General features: G+C 38.6%; 1 protein-coding gene across 1 annotated transcript in view; it reads left to right on the top strand.

Moving 5' to 3' along the window:
• Nucleotides 1-10,512, top strand: part of PRELID2 (PRELI domain containing 2) — a 609,441-nt gene extending 598,929 nt beyond the window's left edge. The window contains exon 10 of the transcript XR_826157.1: nt 10,406-10,512. The gene's annotated coding sequence lies outside the window, so the exon portion shown is untranslated. The remainder of the gene's footprint in view (nt 1-10,405) is intronic.
• The last annotated feature ends 1,147 nt before the right edge of the window (nt 10,513-11,659 follow it).

Here is an 11,659-nt window from a genome sequence, read left to right as displayed (position 1 = left end):
TAATTAAAGGATAAATTCTTTACAGAATCTTGTTGTTTTCAGTCAAACCTCAACATAAATAAGCCCTAGGTATACATATATCGCCTCCCTTTTGAACCTCCCTCCCATCTCCCTCCCCATCCCACCCCTCTAGGTTTACAGGGCCCCTGTTTGAGATTCCTGAGTCATACAGCAAATTCCCGTTGGCTATCTATTTTACATATGGTAATGAAAGTTTCCATGTTACTCTTTCCATACATATCACCATCTCCTCCCCTCTGCCCATGTCTATAAATCTATTCTCTATGTCTGTTTCTCTATTGCTGCCCTGTAAATAAATTCTTCAGTACCATTGTTCTATATTCCATATATGTGCATTAGAATAAGACATTTATCTTTCTCTTTTTGACTCACTTCACTTTGTATAATAGGTTCTAGGTTCATCCACCTCATCAGAACTGACACAAACACATTCCTTTTTATGGCTGAGTAATATTCCATTGTGTATATGTACCACTTCTTCTTTATCCATTCATCTGTGTTTTATTTTTAATTTATTTAATTTTTATTGAATTATAATTGCTTTAGAAATTTGCTGTTTTCTGTCAAAACTCAACATGAATCAGCTAATGGCTCTCGGTTGATACAGAGCCCCTGTTTGAGTTTCCTGAGCCATATAGCAAATTAACATTGGCTGTCTATTTTACATATGGTAGTGTAAGTTTCCATGTTACTTTTTCTATAAATCACCCTCTCCTCCCCTCTCTCCATATCCAAAAGTCTATTCTCTAAGACTGTTTCTCCACTGTTGCCCTGTAAATAAATTCTTCAGTACCATTTTTCTAGATTTCATATATATGTGTTAGAATACGTATTTATCTTTCTCTTTCTGATTCACTTGACTCTGTGCAATAGGTTCTAGGTTCATTCACTTCATTAGAACTGACTCAAATGCATGACTTTTTATGGCTAAGTACTATTCCTTTGTGTATATATACCACACTTCTTTATCTACTCATCTGTTGATGGACATCTAGGTTGCTTCCATGTTCTAGCTGTTGTAAATAGTGCTGCAATGAGCAATGGGATACATGTGCATTTTTCAATTTTGGTTTCCTCAAGGTATATGCCTATGAGTGGGAATGCTGTGTCATATGGTGCTTTTATTCCTAGTTTTTTAAGGAGTCTCCATACCATTTTCCATAGTGGCTGCATCAATTTATATTCCCACCAACAGTGCAAGAGTGTTCCCTTTTTTCACACCCTTTCCAGCATTTATGGTTTGTAGACTTTTTGATGAGGGCCATTCTGAAAGGTGTGAGGTGATGTCTCATTGTAGTTTTGATTTGCATGTCTTTAATAATGAGCGATGTTGAGGATCTTTTCATGTGTTTGTTAGCCATCTGTATGTCTTCTTTGGAGAAATATATGTTTAGGTCTTTTTCACACTTTTTGATTGGGTTGTTTGTTTTCCTGATATTGAGTTGTATGAGCTGCTTGTATATTTTGGAAATTAATTCTTTGTCAGTTGTTTAATTTGCTACTATTTTCACTAATTCAGAATTTTCTCTAATTCTTTTTACCTTACTTATAGTTTCCTATGCTGTGCAAAAGCTTTTTAAGTTTAATTAGATTCCACTTGTTTACTTTTGTTTTTATTTCTGTTACACTAGGAGGTGGGTCATAGAGGATCTTGCTTTGATTTATGCCGAGTGTTCTGCCTATGTTTTCCATTAAGAATTTTATAGATTCTGGTTTTACATTTAGGTCTTTAATCCATTTTGAGTTTATCTTTGTGTATAGTGTTAGGAAGCGTTCTCATTTCATTCTTTTACATGTAGCTGTCCAGTTTTCCCAGCACCATTTATTGAAGAGGCTGATATTTGCCCCATTGTATAGTCTTGCCTCCTTTGTCAAAAAGGAGGTACACATAGGTGCATGGGTTTATTTATGGGCTTTCTATCTTGTTCCATTGGTCTATATTTCTGTTTTTGTGGCAGTACCATACTATCTGGATGACTGTAGCTTTGTAGTATAATCTGAAGTCAGGAAGGTTGATTCCTCCAGTGCCTTTCTTCTTTCTTGAGACTGCTTTGGCTATTTGGGGTCTTTCTTTTCTTTTTTTTTATAATTTTATTTTATTTTTAAACTTTACATAATTGTATTAGTTTTGCCAAATATCAAAATGAATCCGCCACAGGTATACATGTGTTCCCCATCCTGAACCCTCCTCCCTCCTCCCTCCCCATACCATCCCTCTGGGTCGTCCCGGGGTCTTTCATGTTTCCATATGAATTGTGAAATTTTTTGTTCTTGTTCTGTAATAAATGCCATTGGTAATTTGATAAGGATTGCATTAAATCTGTAGATTGCATTTGGTAGTATAGTCATTTTCACAATATTGATTCATCCTACCCAGGAACATGGAATATCTCTCCATGAGTTCATGTCATATTTGATTTCTTTCATTACTGTCTTATAATTTTCTGTATACAGTTCTTTCATCTCCTTAGGTACATTTATTCCTAGGTATTTAATTATTTTTGTTGCAATGGTGAATGGGATTGATTCCTTAATTGCTCTTTCTGATTTTTCATTGTTATATAGAAATGCAAGTGATTTCTGTGCATTGATTTTGTATCCTGCAACTTTGCTAATTCACTGATTAGATCTAGTAATTTTCTGATACTATTTAGGGTCCCATCACTTCATGGCAAATAGATGGGGAAACAGTGGAAACAGTGTCAGACTTTATTTTTTGGGGCTCCAAAATCACTGCAAATGGTGACTACAGCCATGAAATTAAAAGACGCTTACTCCTTGGAAGGAAAGTTATGACCAACCTAGACAGCATATTAAAAAGCAGAGACATTACTTTGTCAACAAAGATCTTTCTAGTCAAGGCTATGGTTTTTCCAGTAGTCACGTATGGATGTGAGAGTTGGACTATAAAGAAAGCTGAGCACCAAAGAATTGATGCCTTTGAACTGTTGTGTTGGAGAAGACTCTTGAGAGTCCCTTGGAGACTCTTGGATCTCTTGCAAGGATATCCAACCAGTCCATCCTAAAGGAGATAAGTCCTGGGTGTTCGTTGGAAGGACTGATGTTGAAGCTGAAACTCAAATACTTTGGCCACCTCATGCTAGAGCTGACTGATTGGAAAAGAACCTGATACTGGGAAAAATAGAGGGCAGGAGGAGAAGGGGACGATAGAGAATGAGATGGTTGGATGGCATCACTAACTCAATGGACATGAGTTTGAGTAAACTCCGGGAGTTGGTGATGGACAGGGAGGCCTGGCGTGCTGTGGTTCATGGTGTCGCAAAGAGTCAGACATGACTGAGCGACTGAATTGAACTGAACTAAGTTGTCTATTCAATGTTTTTCTTGTTTCTTGAAGTAGGATTGTATTGCTATAAATTTCCCTCTTAGAACTGTTTTTGTTACATCCCATAAATTTTGAGTTATCATGTTTTTATTGTCATTTGTTTCTAGAAATTTTTTGTTTCCCTTTTAATTTCTTCAGTAACCTGTTGGTTATTTAGAAACATGTTGTTTAATCTCCATGTGTTTGTGTTTCTTACAGTTTTTTTTTTTCTTTCTTGTAATTAATATCTAGTCTTATAGCTTTGTGTTCAGAGAAGATGCTTGATATGATTTCAATTTTCTTAAATTGACTCAAGTTTGATTTGTGACTCAAGATGTGGTATATCCTGGAGAATGTTCCATGGTGCATGTGAGAATAAGGTGTATTCTTCTGCATTTTAATGGAATACTCTGAAGATATCAATGGGATCCATCTAATCTAATGTATCATTTAAGACTTGTGCTTCCTTATTAACTCTGTTTTGATGATCTCTCCATTGGTGTGAGTGGGGTGTTAAATTCTCCCACTATTATTATGTTACTGTCAATTTCTCCTTTTATGTCTGTTAGTGTTTGCCTTATGTATTGAGTTGCTCCTTTGTCGGGTGCATAAATATTTACAACTGTTATGTCTTCCTCTTGGATTGATCATTATGTAGTGTCATTCCTTATATCTTGTAATCCTTATTTTAAGGTCTATTTTGTCTGATATGAGGATTGCTACTCCAGCTTTCTTTTGCTTCCCCTTTGCACGGAATATATTTTTCCATCCTCTCACTTTCAGTCTATATGTGTCTTGAGGCCTGGAGTGGGTTTCTTGTAGACAGCATAATATATATGGGTCTTGTTTTTGTATCCATTAAGCCAGCCTATGTCTTTTAGTTGGAGTATTTAATCCATTTGCATTTAAAGTAATTATTGATATATATTTTCCTATTGCATTTTCTAATTGTTTGGGGCTGATTTTGTACATCTTTTTTCTTCTGTTGTATTTCTTGACTATATAAGTCTGTTTAACATTTGTTGTAAAGCTGGTTTGGTGGTAATGAATTCTCTAAACTTTTGCTTGTCTGAAAAGCTTTTCATTTCTCTATCAATTTTTTTTTTTTAGTTTAAACATAGATTTTATTTTATTTTTTTACAATCATTTTTATTTTTGTTTAACCATTTATCATTTATTATTATTATTTTTTTTTACTTTACAATATTGTATTGGTTTTGCCATACATCAACATGAATCCGCCACGGGTGTACACTTGTTCCCCATCCTGAACCCCTCTCCTACTTCCCTCCCTGTACCATCCTTTGTAGGCACAGTAATCTTGGTTGTAGATTTTTCCCTTTCAATACTTTAAATATATCCTGCCATTCCCTTCTGGCCTGAAGAGTTTCTGCTGAAAGATCAGGTGTTAAGTATATGGGGTTTTCCTTGTATGTTATTTGTTGCTTCTCCCTTGCTGCTTTTAATCTTCTTTCTTTTTGTTTAGTTTTTGTTAGTTTGATTAATATGTGTCTTGGCGTGTTTCTCCTTGGGTTTATCCTGTATAGGACTCTTTGTGCCTCTTGGACTTGATTGACTCCCTTCCATGTTGGGGAAATTTTCAACTATAATCTCTTCAAAAATTTTCTGATACTCTATCTTTTTCTCTTCTTCTTTTGGGACCCCTATAATTTGAATGTTGGTGTGTTTGATATGGTCCCAGAGGTCTCTGAGACTGTCCTCAGGTCTTTTCATTCTTTTTACTTTATTCTGCTCTTCAGAAGTTATTTCCACCATTTTATCTTACAGCTCACTGATTCACTCTTCTGTTTAAGATATTCTGCTTTCATTCCTTCTAAAGTATTTTTAATTTCAGTAATTGTGTTGTCTCTTTGTTTATACTTCAGTTCTTCTAGGTATTTGTTAATATATTCTTGCATTTTCTCCATTTTGTTTTCAAGGTTTTTGATCATCTTTGCCATCATTATTCTGAATTCTTTTTCAGGTAATTTTCCTATTTCCTTTTTATTTATTTGGACTTCTGTGTTTCTATTTGTTACTTCATTTGTGCAGTATTTCTCTGCCTTTTCATTTTTTTTTTTAAGTCACTGTGTCTGAGGTCTCCTTTCCCCAAACTTCAAGGAAATTGAATTCTTTCCTTGAAGAAGGTTGGATTCTTTCTTCCTTTTGCTTCTCCCCTCCTAAGGTTGGTCCAGTGATTTGTATGAGCTTTGTCTAGGGTGAGATTTGTGCTGAGTTTTTGTTTGTTTGTTTTTCCTCTGATGGGCAAGGCTGAGTGAGGTTGTACTCCTGTCTGCTGATGATTGGGTTTGTATTTTTGTTTTGTATGTTGTTTAGATGAAGCATCCTGCACAGGGTGCTACTGGTGGTTGGGTGATGCCAGGTCTTGTGTTCAAGGGGTTTTCTTGGTCTGAGTTCTCACTACTTGATACTCCCTAGGGTTAGTTCTCTGGTCTAGTGCTGCCACTCCAAAGACTCATTGTTTGATCTCTGGTCAGGAATGATGATTTCACAAGTGGTTAAGGGAGAGTAAAACAAATATCCAAAAACGAGCAACCAAAAATGAACCTCAGACAAATGGCAGTTACAAAATCAGGCAAATAATAATTAAAATAATGGAATATACACATATACATATACACCTATGAGCAAAGTGAAAACAATCTAACAAAAATATAGTAGATTGATTCGTGAACAAAGGAAATAAAAAATTATATTTACCAGTTAAGAACAAAACTAACATAAGCAAAAACTGGAAAACAAAACTAAAGCAAGGTGCCAACTGGGGAATAAAGCAATGAAAACAAAACTAACAAATATGTTGAGAGGAAAGGAAAGAAAGACAGAATAGATATGCAAAGTTACATAGAGATAGATGAATATTTATATACATTAAAGATTAACTGCAAGGGGAAAAGAACAGCAGGAAAGGCAAATGAAAAAATAAATGTAGAAAAAATATAATAGGTTTAAAAAAGTTTAAAATTATAAAAAAGAGAAAAGAGAAAAAAATGGAAGAAGACAGACAAAAGGGGAAAAAAAGGAAAGCTCCACAGAATTGCAAAAGCCCAATGTAGAGGAAGAGGTTTATAACAACAGTAGAAACTATGACTGAATATACACATATGCATATACACCCATAAGCGAGATCAAAGAAGTCCAGCAAAAATTAAGTACAATAGATTATCCTGGCAAACAAAGGAAACCAAAGATTATATGTACAAGAACAGAGCTAATTAAAGCACCAACTGGAAAACAAAACTAAAGCAAGGTGTCCACTGCAGAATAAAGCAATGAAAATAAAATGAACAAATATGTTGAGAGGAAAGGAGAGAAAGAAAAGAAAAGAAAGAATATATATGCAAAGTTAAATAGAGGTAGATTAAGAAGATTTATATATGTTAAAGATTAACTGCAAGGGGAAAAGAACAGTAGGAAAAGCAAACAAAGGAATAAATGTAGGAAAAATAATAATAGGTATAAAAAATTAAAAATTAAATTTAAAAAGAGAAAAAAAAAAAAGAGGAAAACTCCACAGAACTGCAAAAGCCCAGTGTAGAGGCAGAGGTTTATGACAACAATAAAGAATGTGACTGAGGAAAAAGAAAAAAATGCTCAAAAACTGAATTGGATTTCTTAGTGCTAATAAAATTGACAACTACAATGGGGGATGGGGAGAAGAAAAAAAAAGAAAAAAAAAATCCAAAATAATCTACAGAACAAGTCAAAAAATAAGAATAATAGATGTTTTTCATGAGTCACTGCTGTCAGCGTCCTTTTCCCACGCTGGAAATCACAGTCCCCCTTACCTCTCCCCATGATGCCATCCAACACTGTACTGATCTCTGGCCCTGCTGTGGGGGCTCCTCAGATTCTAATCTGGTCCTTCTCCTGTGTGTTCTTGCCTCCAATGTCCACAGCTATCAGAGCTAGTGTGTTTTCTTATGTGGGAGTTCTCAATGGCCTTTTATATATTCCATAGACACAGAGTCTTCTTAGTTGATCATGTGGATTTAATCTGCAGCTTCTGGGAAGGTTTTGAATCTTCTTCCTTAGCCACACTGCCCCTGGGTTTCAATTGTGGTTTTATTTCCACCTCTACATGTGGGTCGTCCACTGGGGTTTAGCTCCTGAGGCTGCCCTGGAGGGCTTGGGTTTGTCCCTGTGAGGGCCAGGTGTGGAGGTGGTACAGCTGCTGGTTTGCAGGGGTTCTGGCAGCACCAGGTACTCAGGGATTTGGCAGTTAGGGCAGCAGGAAATATAGTGCTCTAGAAGGGTATGGCAACCAGTCTTGGCCAATACGCTCCAGTATTCTTGCCTGGAGATCCCCTTCTCTGACAGAGAAGCCTGGCAGGCCACGGTCTACAGGGTCGCAAAGTGTCGGACAGGACTGAAGCGATTCTGTGCGCATAAATACAAGACCTTTTTTTTTTCCCCTGTGGCAGCTCTGCCCCAGTGAGAGTTGAGTGTGAAGGTGGTGCAGCTGCTTGCCTTGCACCCTGGAGGTGCCAAGTGTTCAGGGTCACAGACTGCCTCCGTGGCAGGAGTTATGGCCCTATCAGAGTCTTTTTTCAAGCCTCCTGTAGCTGACGATCAGAAGGCCTCTTTGGCGAGTCTTTCTCTGTAACTCTGCCTGCTCAGGCACTTAGAGGGCTCTCTTGGCTGGGAGCCCTTCCCTCCCTTCTCTGTTGTTCCCCACATCAGACACATAGAGGGCCCCCCCCTGACTGGGGTCCTACTCTGTAGATCAGCGCATCAGGCATTTAAAGTGGCACCCTGGGTGGAGTCCTACTCTGTAGTTTGGAGCATCAGTCACTGAAAGGAGCACCCTGGGTGGAGTCCTACTCTGTAGTTGAGTGCCTTAGGCGCTTGATGGGCCAGCCTCTCTATTGTTCAGCTGCCTATGCTGGCCTGTGGAAAGAGAGGCTATGGTGATGGCTCCACCTCTTAGGTGTGACTCAGCAGTATCACATTGCTTCCATGGCTGCCTGGCTCTCCTCCACAGGCGATTTCCCACCAGGATCTCCTCCCTCACCTCCTCTCGTTCTGTCTCTCCACAGTCAACAGCAGCCATCGCACTGGGATTGCTCCACAATCCCTAAACTCCAGCTCCCAGCCACTGCCCCTTCCAGGAGACCTGGTTCCTGCCCAGCATATGTATGGCTGCGGCAAGTACAGTCTGATTCTCATTCCATTTAGGCTGCCACAGATTAGCTGTTTCACCCTCAGCCTTAAATATTTCTCCTCTGACTCGACAATTGCCCCGCTGTGGGGATCAGCTCAAGCCCAATTCTCTGATTGGTTCGTGGTGAGATAACAGGGTAGTTAAAATGATCATTCCTTAGGTACCAATAGGTCTGGGGGCTCATGATCATCAAATAGTTAATTTCTTGCATTTGGTGGGAGTTTTAGCATCTGTAAAACAACTTGGGAAATGTGCATCAGCTACTGTTATGTAGGTACTTCAGAGGAGCTACAGTGGAAGATATGGGGGAGGGACTTGTCCCTAGAAGATGAGGCACACATGCTGTATAATTCTTGCATGGCCCAGGGGTTGTTCAGCTACAGATACTGACAGACTTCAAAATTAGGCACTCATACGAGTGCAACCCAGAATTTAGGGACGTCCAAAGCACCCCATGAAGCAGCCTTTGACTCATGGGAGACAGAAGCCCACTGACAAATGCTTTTTATTTTCTTCTCTCAGGCAGAGGATGGAGAGAGGCATGTGATAAGCTTTCTCAGCTGTTTGATGGGATCAGGAAGTCAGATGTCCCTCAGAGTAGAAGTGAAGTGAAGTGGTTGCTCAGTTGTGTCCGACTCTTGTGACCCCATGGCTGTAGCCTACCACGCTCCTCTGTCCATGGGATTTTCCAGGCAAGAGTATTGGAGTGGGTTGCCATTTCCTTCTCCAGAGGATCTTCCCAACCCAGGGACTGAACCTGGGTCTCCCGCATTGTAGGCAGACGCTTTACCATCTGAGCCACCAGGGAAGTCCTAAGGCTGATCACATAACATAGGCTTGTGCTGGCTCTCTTGGTCCCTATCCCTCATGCCTGTTCCTTGAATGAACCACGCATGTGCCAGCTTCTATTGCAGAGTGGACTCTGGAAAAGCCTGTGCTAAAGGAGGGACTTCTCAATCTAAATCTGCATACCCTTTAAGATATCACATTTTTCCCTGGAGTCATTACCATATTTTAAAAAAATGTGACTATGTATGGACAAGTCTCTCATTTAAAAGCAAAGGTCATTTTTTTTATTCATTATTATCTCCCCAGAACTCAATACAAAGTGTTGAATGAATACAATGTTAAAACACTTCTCTAGACCCCAAACTTCTGTGGGTGGTCAAAAGCCACGTAACTCTATCTGACTTTTGTTGGAGGGGGGGTTTAGTGAGAAAGATCTAGGGTTTTTTTTTGTTTTTTCAGTATTCTCTGATTTTTCTCATTATGAGGTGATTAAAAAACACATTTGACATTAGTTGGGATAAAACAAAATTTTATTCATCCTCTCAGCAGATTTATAATTTCTAACCTAATTTCTTCTTCCCAACTTGGTGCGTTTCAAATAAAACACTTCATCCCAGGTTCAGGGTTTCCATAACTGCAGATGATCTGCCCTGTGTCCCAAATTAAGCCAAGGGTTGGCTCTCTGACTTCCTTTGTAACTCTTGCCAGAGGCCTCTTTGAAGATGAGTCGAAGCCAGCATAATTTTAAAACAGTGGAAATGTACTGAGTACCACTGTGCTTTTTACAATGATATACATAGTCCTACAAAAGGGGGAATTATCAGCCATGTTTGACAGTTGAAGAGAATGAGGCTCAGAGAGATTAAGTGAACCACCTGAGTTCACACTGCTAATAAGTGGTCTTCTTCCATAGCCTTTGCTGTTAACTGTTACATTTAAGAGCTGCTTCAATCCGCTAAATTTCAGTTTCTTCTGAGCGAACAGTGGGGTTTTTCTGGCCCTGTGCCATCAACGTTAATCCTTCAGGGCAGCTGAGAAGTATCTTAATCAAGGCCTCTGACCTTGTCATTCATTCTTTTTCTTAGTGTTTAGTTAACTGCAGGCACCCTAAGGAATGGGAATGGAATGACTTCAGACTTCACAGGAGGAGGACTGGCAGAGAAACTTCCCCCAAGACCTCACAGGAATGAGGGTAATGCTTTTTCATATTAATTTTTTTTTTTTTCAGTCTCACCTCTCTCTCTTTTTTTCCTCTCTCTTCCCCACACTCTTTCTCTCTCCCCGTCTGCCTGCCTGCATATTTCCTTCACTTTGGGTGGGAGCGAGGGTGACGAATCAGAACCATAGTTTCACTTAACTTTCTTTTTGCTGAAATGCAAGTTTATTTAAAATTGACCTCAGAGAATTTAAAGGAGTTTTTGCTATTGCGCACAGCAACAATTTAAACTGTAGCTTCTCAGCATTGAATCTAAATCTATGGAAATAAATCATGGTGGGAAGCTCATTATTTCTTAATTACAGTGCATATTAGTATCTAGCTTTAAGAATTCCCCAGTGGGTTAAGGAACATTTTGGTTTAGAGGAAACTTTCTGCTTAAACTTTCTGCCAGAGTGACATCAATGAAATATCATTATCATTAGTTTAAAATAAAAATGGGACAAAAAGAAAAACATCCAGAGATGAAGAGATATGCTTTGAATATTTTGGAGATGAGCCAGAGGAGAGGTGTCAATTGCTTTTTTAAACAATTCTTTCTTCACATATCTGGAGTAAATCCTAAGGAAGACTGATAAACTAATGTTGACTTCATCTTAGGTAGCACTGTGGGTAGGTGAATTTGTGTTGCATCCAAAGAAAAATTAGGGTAAAGTTGATGGTTCAGATGGTAAAGAACCCACCTGCAATGTAGGAGACTGCGATTCGATCCCTGGGTCGGGAAGATCACCTGAAGAAGGAAATGGCAACCCACTCCAGTATTCTTGCCTGGAGAATTCCATGGACAGAGAAGCTTGGTGGGCTCTTGTCCATGGGGTTGCAGAGCTGGACATGCCTGAACAGCTAACACTACACACTAACTCTGATTTCAGTTGAACTTCAGTAAGTAACAGCCATCTCAAAAAGTTATAAGTAGCTATTAAACTATATGTATTTGAATAGCATTCAGTATATTATTTAAAGCCATTTGGCACATCTCTTGCTATATAGAAACTTAAAATACTACACGTTGGGATGAAGGAAGCATTTAAGTGAAGACTCCCTTTGTCAGGTATGTAAGTCCTTATGTGTGTGAATTGTAGAGCTGGATAAAGTCCTCCACTGTTTTTCTTTTTTAAAAAAT

Source organism: Bison bison, unplaced genomic scaffold, assembly GCF_000754665.1.
Source record: "Bison bison bison isolate TAMUID 2011002044 unplaced genomic scaffold, Bison_UMD1.0 scf7180017864291, whole genome shotgun sequence".
Lineage (NCBI taxonomy): Eukaryota > Metazoa > Chordata > Mammalia > Artiodactyla > Bovidae > Bison > Bison bison.
Note: the sequence above shows the minus strand (reverse complement) of the source record. Positions and strands in the feature narration are given on the sequence as shown.